This window comes from Bubalus kerabau, chromosome 18, assembly GCF_029407905.1.
Source record: "Bubalus kerabau isolate K-KA32 ecotype Philippines breed swamp buffalo chromosome 18, PCC_UOA_SB_1v2, whole genome shotgun sequence".
NCBI lineage: Eukaryota > Metazoa > Chordata > Mammalia > Artiodactyla > Bovidae > Bubalus > Bubalus kerabau.
In genome coordinates, this window is record NC_073641.1 from 12632595 (window position 1) to 12644763 (window position 12169).

General features: G+C 39.7%; 1 long non-coding RNA gene across 4 annotated transcripts in view; it reads left to right on the forward strand.

Moving 5' to 3' along the window:
• The window catches only part of LOC129633006 (uncharacterized), a 188715-nt gene that overhangs the window by 163492 nt on the left and 13054 nt on the right, over positions 1–12169 (forward strand). For 3 of the 4 annotated variants that reach the window (XR_008704798.1, XR_008704801.1, XR_008704799.1), the window contains exon 4: positions 6101–6407. This is a non-coding gene — a long non-coding RNA (uncharacterized LOC129633006). Of the gene's footprint in view, positions 1–6100; positions 6408–12169 lie in introns of those variants that run through there. The other variant, XR_008704800.1, reaches the window with a different exon arrangement.

Here is a 12169-nt window from a genome sequence, read left to right on the forward strand (position 1 = left end):
GAACTGTCAAAAGAGGGCCTTGGATAAAGGACTCAAAGGCTGGTTTGTCTGTGGGAAAAATGTTTTCATTTATTAATGGCCTGGTTTTTTAAATTTTTCATGTTTCTCATAAGGTTTTTGTCACCTGCACGCAAGGGTTTAGTGAAATATTTTTGAAATATTTTCCATTTTGAAATTGGAAAGCTTATACTGCAGACCCAGGCATTTCTTCTCTGTTCCTCCTGTCCCAGAGATGTCATTATGTCTTCATTCAAACACTGCACTGCCCAGAAGAGAAGCGTGTGTCACGTGTGCCCGTGTGTCTGTTAAACCTTCTCTTATCAAAAGTTGGAGTAGTAAAGTTTAAAAATAAAATAAAATTAAAAAAAAAAAAAAAAAAAGAACTGTATGGCTGTGCATATCTAGAAATTAATTAATGTTAGCAAATATTATCATCAACATTTTCTATGCACTGGCCTTTTCATTAGAGGATGCTAATTTATTGTGAACCATGTTGATCAATCAAAAGAAAATAAATTTGACATATTCTTGTGTTAAGACAATGTAGTTTATTTACTTACCTAGATTAATACTGGAAAAAACAGCTTATTAAACATATATCTTGGCAAAAAAAAAAAAAAAAAAAAAAAAAAAGTTGGAGTAGAATACAATGCAAATGTGCACACATGGTTTCCACATTACTGGTTTAACCACATTGCAATTGCAGTAATGAAAAGCAGAATGGGCAGAAGCCCGGGGGCTCTGGGTGTATTTTCCAGCAGGGATTACAAAAATTGGTGGGAAAGAAATAGCTTCATGTACAGAGAAGAGTTTGGAAATAAGGGCATCAAGAGCTTTCTGGGAAGAAATGCAAACCAGATGGAGTAACTCAAGATTAAGAATGGTGATAAAAGGAAAGAAGTAGCTGTTTCTTAACAGCAGTGGGGGGAATGAGTCAATTCTCTGTTACCTAATTGTCAAGATAATAGGAAGGGTGCTATGCAAACATTAGATTTAGGACTGTGAGGTCCAAGTTAATGGACATCTTCAGATGTGCTTGACTCCACCTTCTGGGCCCTGGCTATTTGCCCAGTGGAAAACCCTTGGCCATCATCATTCTCTTTAACACTGACAGCTGTCCCAGCCTTTCCAGCGTGAGGGCTCTACCTGTATATGACTCCACTATGCTCACCGGGCAGCAACAGCAGCAACCGTGCCTTTCTACCAAGTCCAAGCTCAGAAGAACTGTTGGAAAGTGGCATGGGATCTGACTATGCAAGGGGCTAATTAGAGAGGTTGAGTAACACTAATACACCAGAAGTGTAGGGGAGTTTACATACCCAGAAGTGTAGAGGAACCTTTGGTCTAGTAGAGACAGTAAACAGAAAGAACATGGTGGATGAATTCTCTGCCCTGCTCCCACATGGACTGTTCATAGATACAGGGATTCCATGTGATCTCTCTGGAGATTCCTGCATAAAGAAGGAACCAGTTGTGTATTTTGGTGAGGCTGTGGTCAGCTCACTCAGTAAGAGACAGTGATAGACTATAGTCAGTCCTCTGTATCTTTGGGCTCTGCATCTATGGATTCAACCAATTGTAGATCAAAAACAGAAAAAGATAAAATAAATCCCAGAAAGTTTCAAAAGGCAAAACTTAAATTTGCCACACACTGGTAACTATTTACACAGTATTTGCAACTACTTACATACCAAGTACTTTGTATCTATAATACTATTTACATTGCATTTATACTTATTAAGTATTAAAAGTCATCTAGAGATGATTTAAATCATACAAGAGGATATACGTAGGTTATAGTGATGAAGAATTGTTGCTTTCAAACTGTGGTGCTGGATAAGACTCTTGAGAGTCTCTTAGACAGCAAGGAGATCCAACCAGTTCATCCTAAAGGAAATCAGTCCTGAATACTCGTTGGAAGGACTGATGCTGAAGCTCCAATTTGGCCACCTGATGCGAATAACTGACTCATTGGAAAAGATTCTGGGAAAGATTGAGGGCAGGAGGAAAAGGGGGTGACAGAGGATGAGATGATTGGATGGCATCACTGATTCAATGGACATGAGTTTGAGTGAACTACAGGAGATAGTGAAGAGCAGGGAAGCCTGGTGTGCTGCAGTCCATTGGGTCACAAGTAGTTGGACACAACTAAGTGACTGAATAACAACAAATGTAGGTTATAAGCAAATAATACACCATTTGAGGTAAGAGACTTGAGCATCTAGGGGTTTTGGTATCTGAAGGGGTTCCTGGAACCAATTTCCATGGATACTGAGGAAATGACTGTGCCTTGTATTTGCTTTTCTTCCTTTCTTGCCTCTCTCAGAAATTATGCAGATTTGTGATTATTTTAAATATTGCACCACTAATTTAGTTATGAGGTGTATATATGGTAGCTTAAAAAGAAGACCATAGGGAATGATTACTGGTTATAAATATTTATAATTTGAGGTATATTTTAAAACCATTACATTGTACAATAGATATGATTTGCTTATGAAATGCTTGAATGTATTCACTTAGTAATACAAGGCAAACTTTAAAATTTTTGTAATTAATTTATTAAACACTCTGAACTTGGCAGAGGTACAAACAAATGGTTTACTTTTTGGGTCTGGTGGCCAATTTTAAAAGCAACATGAAAAGTTTCTCTCATCTTATTACATCTTTCAATAAAAGACCAAATAGAAAGAAGTCCTTTACATATTTCCTGAGTGGTTTCATTATCCTTAATGAGAAAATTTAGAAAGATTACTTCCAGTTTAAAAAAAGACTTATTTTCCTTAAAGAAAAATATAAAAATACCAAAAAGTAGAAAAAAATTTTTGTAGCAATCTAAAACAATATTAACAGCTTAATATTTTAAATGTTTCCTTTCAGACCCTTTTTTTCTTATACAGTGTTGTATTATTCTCTTCCCTCTCTCCAACATTGTGGCATAAACTTTAACATTTTATTTCAAAAAAAACCTTTTATGGTGATTGTAAAAGTAATACTGGTTTGTTGCAGAAAATTTGGTAATATGAACTCCAAATCTACAACTGAGGAAGAACCATTAGTAATATTGTATTTCCTTTCAAAAATATTCATAAACAAACCTAAGATAATTCTACTTATGTCATGTTTCATCTGTTAACTAATATATTCTGAGCATGTTCTCATATTGCTGATTTATCTCAAAAGTGCAACTTAAATAATTGCATAATTTTCTGTAGTGGGTATTGTCCTATTGTCTTCTTAGACGTCTCAGCTCAGTTCAGTCGCTCAGTCGTGTCCGACTCTTTGTGACCCCATGGACTGCAGCGTGCCAGGCCTCCCTGTCCATCAACTCCTGGAGTTTACTCAGACTCATGTCCATTGAGTCGGTGATGCCATCCAACCATCTCATCCTCTGTCATCCCCTTTTCCCACCTTCAATCATCAGGGTCTTTTCAAATGAGTCAGTTCTTCACATCAGGTGGCCAAAGTATTGGAGTTTCAGCCTCAGCATCAGTCCTTCCAGTGAATATTCAGGATTATAAATAATTCTGTGACATGCCTATTCTCCGCCTTTTAAATTGTTTTCTTAGGGTAGATGCCTGTAAGTAAGGTTAGTAAGTCAAAGGTGATACATATTTTGAAGGATTTTGACAACTATGTCACCCCACTGCTTTTCAGAAATGTACTAATCCATGCTTCCATCATAGTGAATGAGACAATTTTCTTTTCTCAGACCACCCCTCCTTATCTTAGTCTCAATTCACTGTTAGTTTCTCTCATGTATCTCACTTCCTTTATTAGTGTAAGGATGTCCTGAGCTTGTTTCAAGGGAGATTTTTTTAGTGAGAAGAGTTGAGATTTAGCTTCTCCTACTATCTTGAGCATCATCTCTAGCAACGGCTTTTGGTATTTCTTTAATTCAATTTCTCATCCCTAAATTCAGAAGCTCCCAAGAACACATCAATTTTCCTTTGCAGCTATAGAATATAGAACTTTGAATACACCTGTGTCTGGCTTGCTGTAATTATAGGAGGCTTTTCAGATTTTACTTTTAATTTTTCTGCTTTTTCAGATGAAATTTTTTTCTATCTTGTTCTCCCCTGATAGCCCCTGGCTACTTTGTTCCAGTCACTGACTTCTTTAGACACTGATTCTGATGCAGTGTAAAGTGATGTGTTCATTCACTAACACTGTAGAAAAACTGAATAGAAGATTGACTAATTTCATTAAGTTCATAATTGCAAACTGTCTGGCTAGACTTACAGGTTTAGTTTCTGACTATGGAGTAGAATTTTCCCCTGTGAGAAACTGGTTCATGTATTGCCCAAGCCCTGGACTCATCGGCGTAGACTCTAACCAATAGGAAGTACTGGTGTTTCATGGAAGAGACTTAGGGACACATTCACAGTTCTCTGTGAGATTTGGTCCTGCCCCTAGGATTTGCAGGCTTGTGTTGGTGAGTCATGGTGGGGGTGACAGTGGAACCTCCTGGACAGACCCTGCGGGCAACAGCCTAATTCAACCTCAGTGAAGTCTGATGGCCATCAAGATAGGTCCTGCCAGTCTACCAGGGCCGCAGAGCCAGAGCTCTTGAGATGGGACCCAGCTTCTCTGTGATGGCATGTCTTTTGTTTTCCCATAGGCCTTCCTATGTCTCCACAAGACATGCAACAAGATAGTTTCTTGGTGATTTCCACCTCAAATTTGTTATGAGTCTGATACCTGAAGCTGAGAAGGCACTGCATTGTCGTTAGCAATGCAATGCTTCAGATCTTTAGAACTGAGGCCACAGAACTCATTTTGGGAGGCAAACTCATTTTGCCTGTGGCTGTAGTCACATGACTCTCACATGTGGTGGGCAGCCCAGAAGAGACCAAGGCAGGGGTGGGTGAATGCCCCAGGACCTACCCTTCTGATATTCCATGGGATGGGCTCTCCTTCCCATCTGCTCTCTTGTGAGTACTAGACCCACACAACTGGTCTCCAACAAGCTGTTGATATAAGAATATGTTTGAATAAGCAATCTGCAGTTTGGAGATTTAATGAATTCGACCAAACCTCTAGCCTTAGCTCCTTGTGCCAAGGCTTTCCACGAGTTAAGTGTGTTAAGACCTTGCCCTGGTTGCATGGTTGTAATGCCATCTTTGAAAAGTTTCCAAAGCCCAGCTAGACCATACTTGTTTTTTTGCTTACATCAGCTAGACTAGAGAAGAAGATGGTGAAAGCATACTTCTTTCTTTTGCTCAAAGAAGAAGGACAGATTTGGATCTAATGTTAGCTAAGTAAGAGGTAAGGGATGAGGATTAGGGCAAGGGGCCAAGAGGTCTTGAATCAGGGTTCTTAATTCTTCTACTGCTATTTTGAGTCTACTCTCCTCTCAAGTCCATACAGGCAAAGCAATGGGACGATTAAATAAGGGCCCACAAAAATCCTAACAGTGTACATAGTCCAAAGGGAATATTTAGTTTCAACACTGAAACAATTATTATTTTCAATTTCTCTACATTGCTCCCTTCTTCTTTTCCCTAGTATATGCAGCGTAAAACTCACTTCAAAATCACCTGAATAAACATCAGTGTTAATGCCTCCGGTGAAGCAATCCTGTGGGTAGCTGGATTGGAATTAGAAGCCAAGTGAGTCTAATAGGAAGGGAAAAACTGAAAAAGTTGAAATTTGAAATGGGGCACAATTTGGATCAGAGTATAATGCTCTGGTGGGTATCAGATTGGATAATACCGAAAAGAAGACAGAGGGAAAGAAAGAAAATATTTAAAAATAAATTAATTGCAGCCACATACAAATCCTTCAGCAAAATTAGAAGCAGCCTGAGCCAAGACAGCATAACACCACTCTAAATTAATAGACTATATTCAACTTAATGGCTATGAAAGCCAAGGAAGCAATACAATGGTGAGTCATTTAAAATGAAATGTACTTTTTTGTGTGTGAAACAAAAAAAGGAGAACAAAAGGATTGAAAGACTAAAATGAAAATAAAAGTTTAAATATGTAGATCCGAAGTCCAGAGGAGACTAGAAGCATTCCAAAGTAAGACAAAATGAATAGTGAGAAATAAGATTATACTTAACAAAGAAATGATCTCTTTCTTTGTTTTATTTTAGGCTTCACAAAGAAACATAAAAGACAAGTACCAGAGAAAGACATGATTCTGTGGAATAAAAAGATGAAAACCAGCCATGACCACATGAAAATAAAAGAAGATAAAGATCATTTCTTGAACAATACCCTCACATCACCAGAGCTGGGGAAAGTGGAAAGAGACAGAAAACTGGTAATTATTGCCAAGAGACTTCGTGCATGCATTTACACCGTGATTATTGATTTTTAAGTTTGCAAGTAATCTCATGAGCACATTTTTGTTGCAATAATTGTAATAATGCATTAAAGTCCCTGTTGGCCCCACCCAAAGCCGTTTTTCTTCCTAAAGTATTTTTCAAAAAAAAAAATGTAATAGAAGTAACAAATCTAGACAATCATCTTTTTCTCAGTAAGAAAAATACAGGCTAGCTGGTCCTTTCCACTCTTCTTTTGTATTAAATTTTGAAAGATGTATTTAGTTTTGGCTGCACTCGGGCTCTGTTGCTTCCTCTAGTTGCGGTGTGTGGGCCTCTCATTGCTGTGGCTTATCTCGTGGAGCATGGGCTCGAGGGTGTGAGGCTTCAGTATTTGCGGCGTGTGGGCTCAGTAGTTGTGGGTCATGGGCTTAACTTCTCTGAGGCACGTGGAATCTTCCTGGCCCAGGGATCAAACCTGTGTCCCCTGCATTGGCAGGTGAATTCTTAACCACCAGACCACCAAGGAAGTCCCCTTGCTACTCTTCTTCTGTTCACTTTTGATCATCAGGCAACTTTACTTTGAATATAACATTTCTAGTATTTCTATTTCCCTTTTTACTTTTGTGGCACTAAAATGTTCTTGAAATTAAAATGTTCCACCCTTGCCCACTCTTCAAATCCCCATCTGTGCTCTTCTGAGCACAAGGCCCACACAGCTGGTCTCAGAAATGGTCACATCCAGGTTGACATAAGAATATGTTCAAGTAAGCAGTCTGTAGTTTGGAGACTCAATTCCCAAAACACCTAAAAAGTACCAGGTAGTATTTCTAGGACCTGAAGAGAAAGGCAAACATGACAGGGTCCCAGCCTTTAAGAAAATCCTGGCATAACACTAGAGAAAACTCATAATATTCTAATCCAGCAGAAGCTAGAATCAAAATGGTTAATGCCCAGGCCCCAGAGTTATGCAGATCTGGGTTTGAATGGCAGCTCTGTTGCCCATTGTTTGTATGGTCTTTAGAAGTTGATCTAAATTTGCAGTTTGTGTCATGTTTTGCCTTTTCATGCTCCTTGGCCACCAGCCTATCCTTTATGGCAACAGATCCTATCTCTCTGACCACAGAGGTCGACCCAGGACAAAACAGTCACTGTGTTTATCACTCCTGGCTGCAGTAATTGGTTCAGAGCTGAACACATGATCTAATTTAGGTCAATTAGAGTCCTTTTCTGAGATTTTTTTCTATCTGGAGCAAGAAGAGAAGAACTATCTTTTCTTTTTTTTCTGTGGATAATAAGGCTGTAAGAATGCAATTTTAAAGGTATTTGCAGTCATTGTTTCAATGTTGTGAGAATAGAGAATAAAGCAATTAAAATAGTATTTTATTATGTTATTTGAATAGTAAAAATATATAAACTGTATGCATATTATATGTACATTATATATGTCTTATTATCATTATTTTTTTGGCTGCATGGTGTGGCATGTGAGATCTTAGTTCCCTGACCAGGGATCAAACTTGCATCCTCTGTAATGGAAGTATGGAGTCTTATCCATTGGACTACCAGGGAAGTCCCTGTAGCATATTACATAATATAATCCAATTACTTTGCTCTTTTTAGATATAATTAAAATCCTGAGCTTTGTGTTTTTTGCACAAGTATATACAACTTATATAATTTATTATTCATATTGTTTAAACTTTATAAAATGATGGTAAATTGTATGTTGTTTCCATCATTCTACTAGAGGGGCAAAAATTAAGAAGTCTGATAATTTTCATACTGTTCATGGGTTAAAACTCAACATTCAGAAAACTAAGATCATGGCATCTGGTCCCATCACTTCATGGCAAATAGGTGGGGAAGCAATGGAAACAGTGACAGACTTCATTTTTTGGGGCTCCAGAATCACTGCAGATGGTGACTGCAGCCATGAAATTAAAAGACACTTGCTCTGTGGAAGAAAAGTTATGACCAACCTAGATAGCAGATTAAAAAACAGAGAGTCATTACTTTTGCCAACAAAGGTCCATCTAGTCAAAGCTTTGCTTTTTCCAGGAGTCATGTATGGATGTGAGAGTTGAACTATAAAGAAAGCTGAGCACCAAAGAATTGATGCTTTTGATCTGTGCGTTTTGATCTGTGGGGAGAAGACACTTGAGAGTCCCTTGGCCTGCAAGGAGATCTAACCAGTCCATCCTAAAGGAAATCAGTCCTGAATATTCATTGGAAGGACTAATGCTGAAGCTGAAACTCCAATACTTTGGCCACCTGATGTGAAGAACTGACTCATTAGAAAAGACCCTGATGCTGGGAAGGATTGAAGGCAGGAGGAGAAGGGGACGACAGAGGATTGGATGATTGGATGGCATCACTGACTCAGTGGACAAGAGTCTGAGTAAGCTCCGGGAGTTGGTGATGAACAGGGAAGCCTGGCGTGCCATAGTCCATGGGGTCACAAAGAGTCGGACACCACTGAGCGACTGAACTGAGCTGAACAGGCCTTTAATTACTGACTGACTATCATTGAAGACATCTTTGGGATGAGTTTCTGACAGATTGTGATATGATCTCCAGCTGCTGGGTCCTCCACTTGGAGCCTATCACTCAGTTGTGTTGGATTCTTTGTGATTCCATGGAGTCTAGCCTGCTTGGCTCCTCTGTCCATGGAATTCTCCAGCCAGGTATACTGGAGTGGGTAGCCATTCCCTTCTCTTAGGGATCTTCCCGACCCAGGGATCAAACCCAAATCTCCTGCATTGCAGGCAGATTCTTGACTGTCTGAGCCACTAGGGAAGCCTATGTTAACGGGTGGTTTGGGCCATCTCCCTGGAAGGTGGTGTAAACAACTTCTCCTTTTGAGATCTTAGGTGCTATACAAAGGAAGATTATACTTTGTTTTCTATATATTTCATTAAGAATCATTGTTTTACATTTTAGCATTTCTAAAAATAAGAATGTGTCTTACAGTTGACAGCTTCTTGGCAATAATAAAAGGTAGCCTTTTTGTTTTTCTTTCTTCTTGTTGTTGTTCAGTTGCTAAGTCATGTTCAACTCTTTGTTATCCTATGGACTGTGGCACGCCAGGCTCCTCTGTCCTCTACTATCTCTGGAGTTAGTGCAAATTCATATCCATTGAGTCAGTGATGCTATTTAACCATCTCATCCTCTGTCGTCCCCTTCTCCTTTTGCCTTCAATCTTTCCCAGCATCAGGGTCTTTTCAAATGAGTCAGCTCTTCTCATCAGATGCTGAAAGTATTGGAGCTTCAGCTTCAGCAGCAGTCCTTCCAATGAGTATTCAAGGTTGATTTCCTTTAGGATCAACTGGTTTGATCTTCTTGCTGTCCAAGGGTCTCTCAAGAGTCTTCTCCAGCTTCATAGTTTGAAAGCATCAATTCTTTGGCACTCAGCCTTCTTTATGGTCCAATGCTCACATTCGTACATGACTACTAGGAAAACTATAGCTTTGTATATGGACATTTGTTGGCAAAGTAATGTCTCTGCTTTTCAATATGGTGTCTAGGTTTGTCATAGCTTTATTTCCAAGGAGCAAGTGTCTTTTAATTTCATGGCTGCAGTCACCATCCACAGTGATTTTGGATATCAAGAAAATACAATATGCCACTGCTTCCATTTTTCCCCCTTATATTTGCCATGAAGTGATGGGATCAGATGCCATGATCTTAGTTTTTTTAATGTTGAGTTTTAAGGCTGCCTTTTCACTCTTTTAGTTTTCTTTCTCGATGATACCTAAAATGGAGGTGTTTCTCACAATCAATGGAGTCTTGCTACTGCTGCTGCTAAGTCACTTCAGTCGTGTCCGACTCTGTGCAACCCCATAGACGGCAGCCCACCAGGCTCCCCCGTCCCTGGGATTCTCCAGGCAAGAACACTGGAGTGGGTTGCCATTTCCTTCTCCATTGAGTGAAAGTGAAAAGTGAAAGTGAAGTCGCTCAGTCGTGTCCAACTCGTAGCGACCCCATGGACTGCAGCCTACCAGGCTCCTCCATCCATGGGATTTTCCAGGCAAGAGTACTGGAGTGGCTTGCCATTGCCTTCTCCACAATGGAGTCTTAGACTTGATTAAATAATAGTATGCTTACCTAATACAGATGATCTATGTTTGCTCTTTTTCCAACAATTATTTTTATACATAGTGATCTGCATATATAAATAATATTCAGTCAACAGTCTGGAATAGAAATGGAGTCAAGTTTTGTTTTGTAGTGGTTGGTAGGGGGTCGAAGGAAGATCTTCCAACTCTCTCCATTGTAGTAGGCAGCAAACAGGAAGAGGCGATACAAAATGAGAGAGAAAGAGACAGAGAAACAGACACATGCACAAATTTCCTTATTACTGATCACTTTTCAGTCCCTCTGGAAGCTTGATTGTATATCGTTCTCTGGGTGCCTTGAGTTTTGTAATAAATACCCCCCCTACACCTTTTTTTTTTTTTGGATCAGGCAAGCTTCCTTTTCCCACAACCTGAGGATCTCTAATTAAGACAAGTACTCAGCAAAATACTCTAGATATTTAATGAACACTTTATAAGTGCTTATTTTTTTTTATTACTGACTAAAAAATTTATTGAGATTCACTGAAAGTACTTCAAGAATAGAAAGGTAAAGAGAAAAACTTGATTGTTTGGTCCCCAGTTGGGGATGCTGGGAGGGTCTTAAAGAAGAGTGGGTGATACTTGTACAAGCAGGGATGGGAAGCCAAAAAGTCCATGCGGAAGGATGCTCAGCAAAGGTGAAGGGAGAGTGGGAGCTGGGATAGTGTGAGTCTTGGGTGAGAGGCTGAGCCTGGTTTGGAAGGACCTCATATGTCAAGTGATGGAATTTTTGCTCTATCCTGAAAGGCTTGCAGAGGAAGCAGGAGGGTCCATGAGATGACTTTTTTTTTTTTTTAATAAACTGTAAAGGTGATAACATAAGAACTTTGTTTAAACATATCACTTTGACACCAATGTGTAAGAGGAAGTGGAGAGGAATGGAACTCATTGGGAGGCTGCGGCAGTATGGGTGAGAAAAAAGTGAAAAGGAAGTACCAACATCCCCCTCCCATGTGACATTAACTAGTGCGGACTTGTCACTGGTCTGTGGGAGCATTCTCCTGCTGATAATCAGTGGCTCATAGCTGTCCACTAGCTCTTCCTACAGGAGCCCTTAAATTCGTGCGCCTGCTCCATTAGCAGCCAAGCTAGCTTGCTATGTCCTTGGACTCCTTTCCTCAACCGTCCACGTGTTTGTCTGCCACCTGGCCTTGTCCCTTTTCCTGCCTGCTGCCAGGCTCTTTCATCCAAATTCAAATGGTAGACCTCCCACGTCTTCCAGGCAGCTCTGCACATCGATCAGACCGGTTCAGACTTTCTGTGTGCTTGTGTCTGAGCAGTGCGCCCCTCCCCCACCTCACAGGCAACACAGAGTAATCTGAAAAGAGTCTAAAACCAACAATGTACACAGGCTGGGTTGGGACCTTTTTCCCTTTACTCTGGCATTTTGACAGCAAGAAAAATGACACTGGGATCTCACTTATTGATTCACAAAAGACCTTCCTTGTGAATTTGGATACAGATACATCTGCCTAGTCTAGACGAATCTATGTCTATTTGTGGAATAAAAAGCTATGGTAATATAGATGTTGTCACTGAAATTGACCTAAAGAGAGTTTCGCTTTTCCCAGTGGATAATGCAGAAGCATATTTGGCTCAATACTCTTATAAATTACATGGAGGATGATATTTTACATTTGGGGGAATAATTCTTACACAGTGGAAGTAAGGGAAAAATAAATTGGGACTATACTGCTCAGTTCTGGCCATGTGGTCATTTTAATGATGCTGTAAAAACAGAGATGGAGCAAATGAGTGCTTCTTTATGAGGATGGGCTGA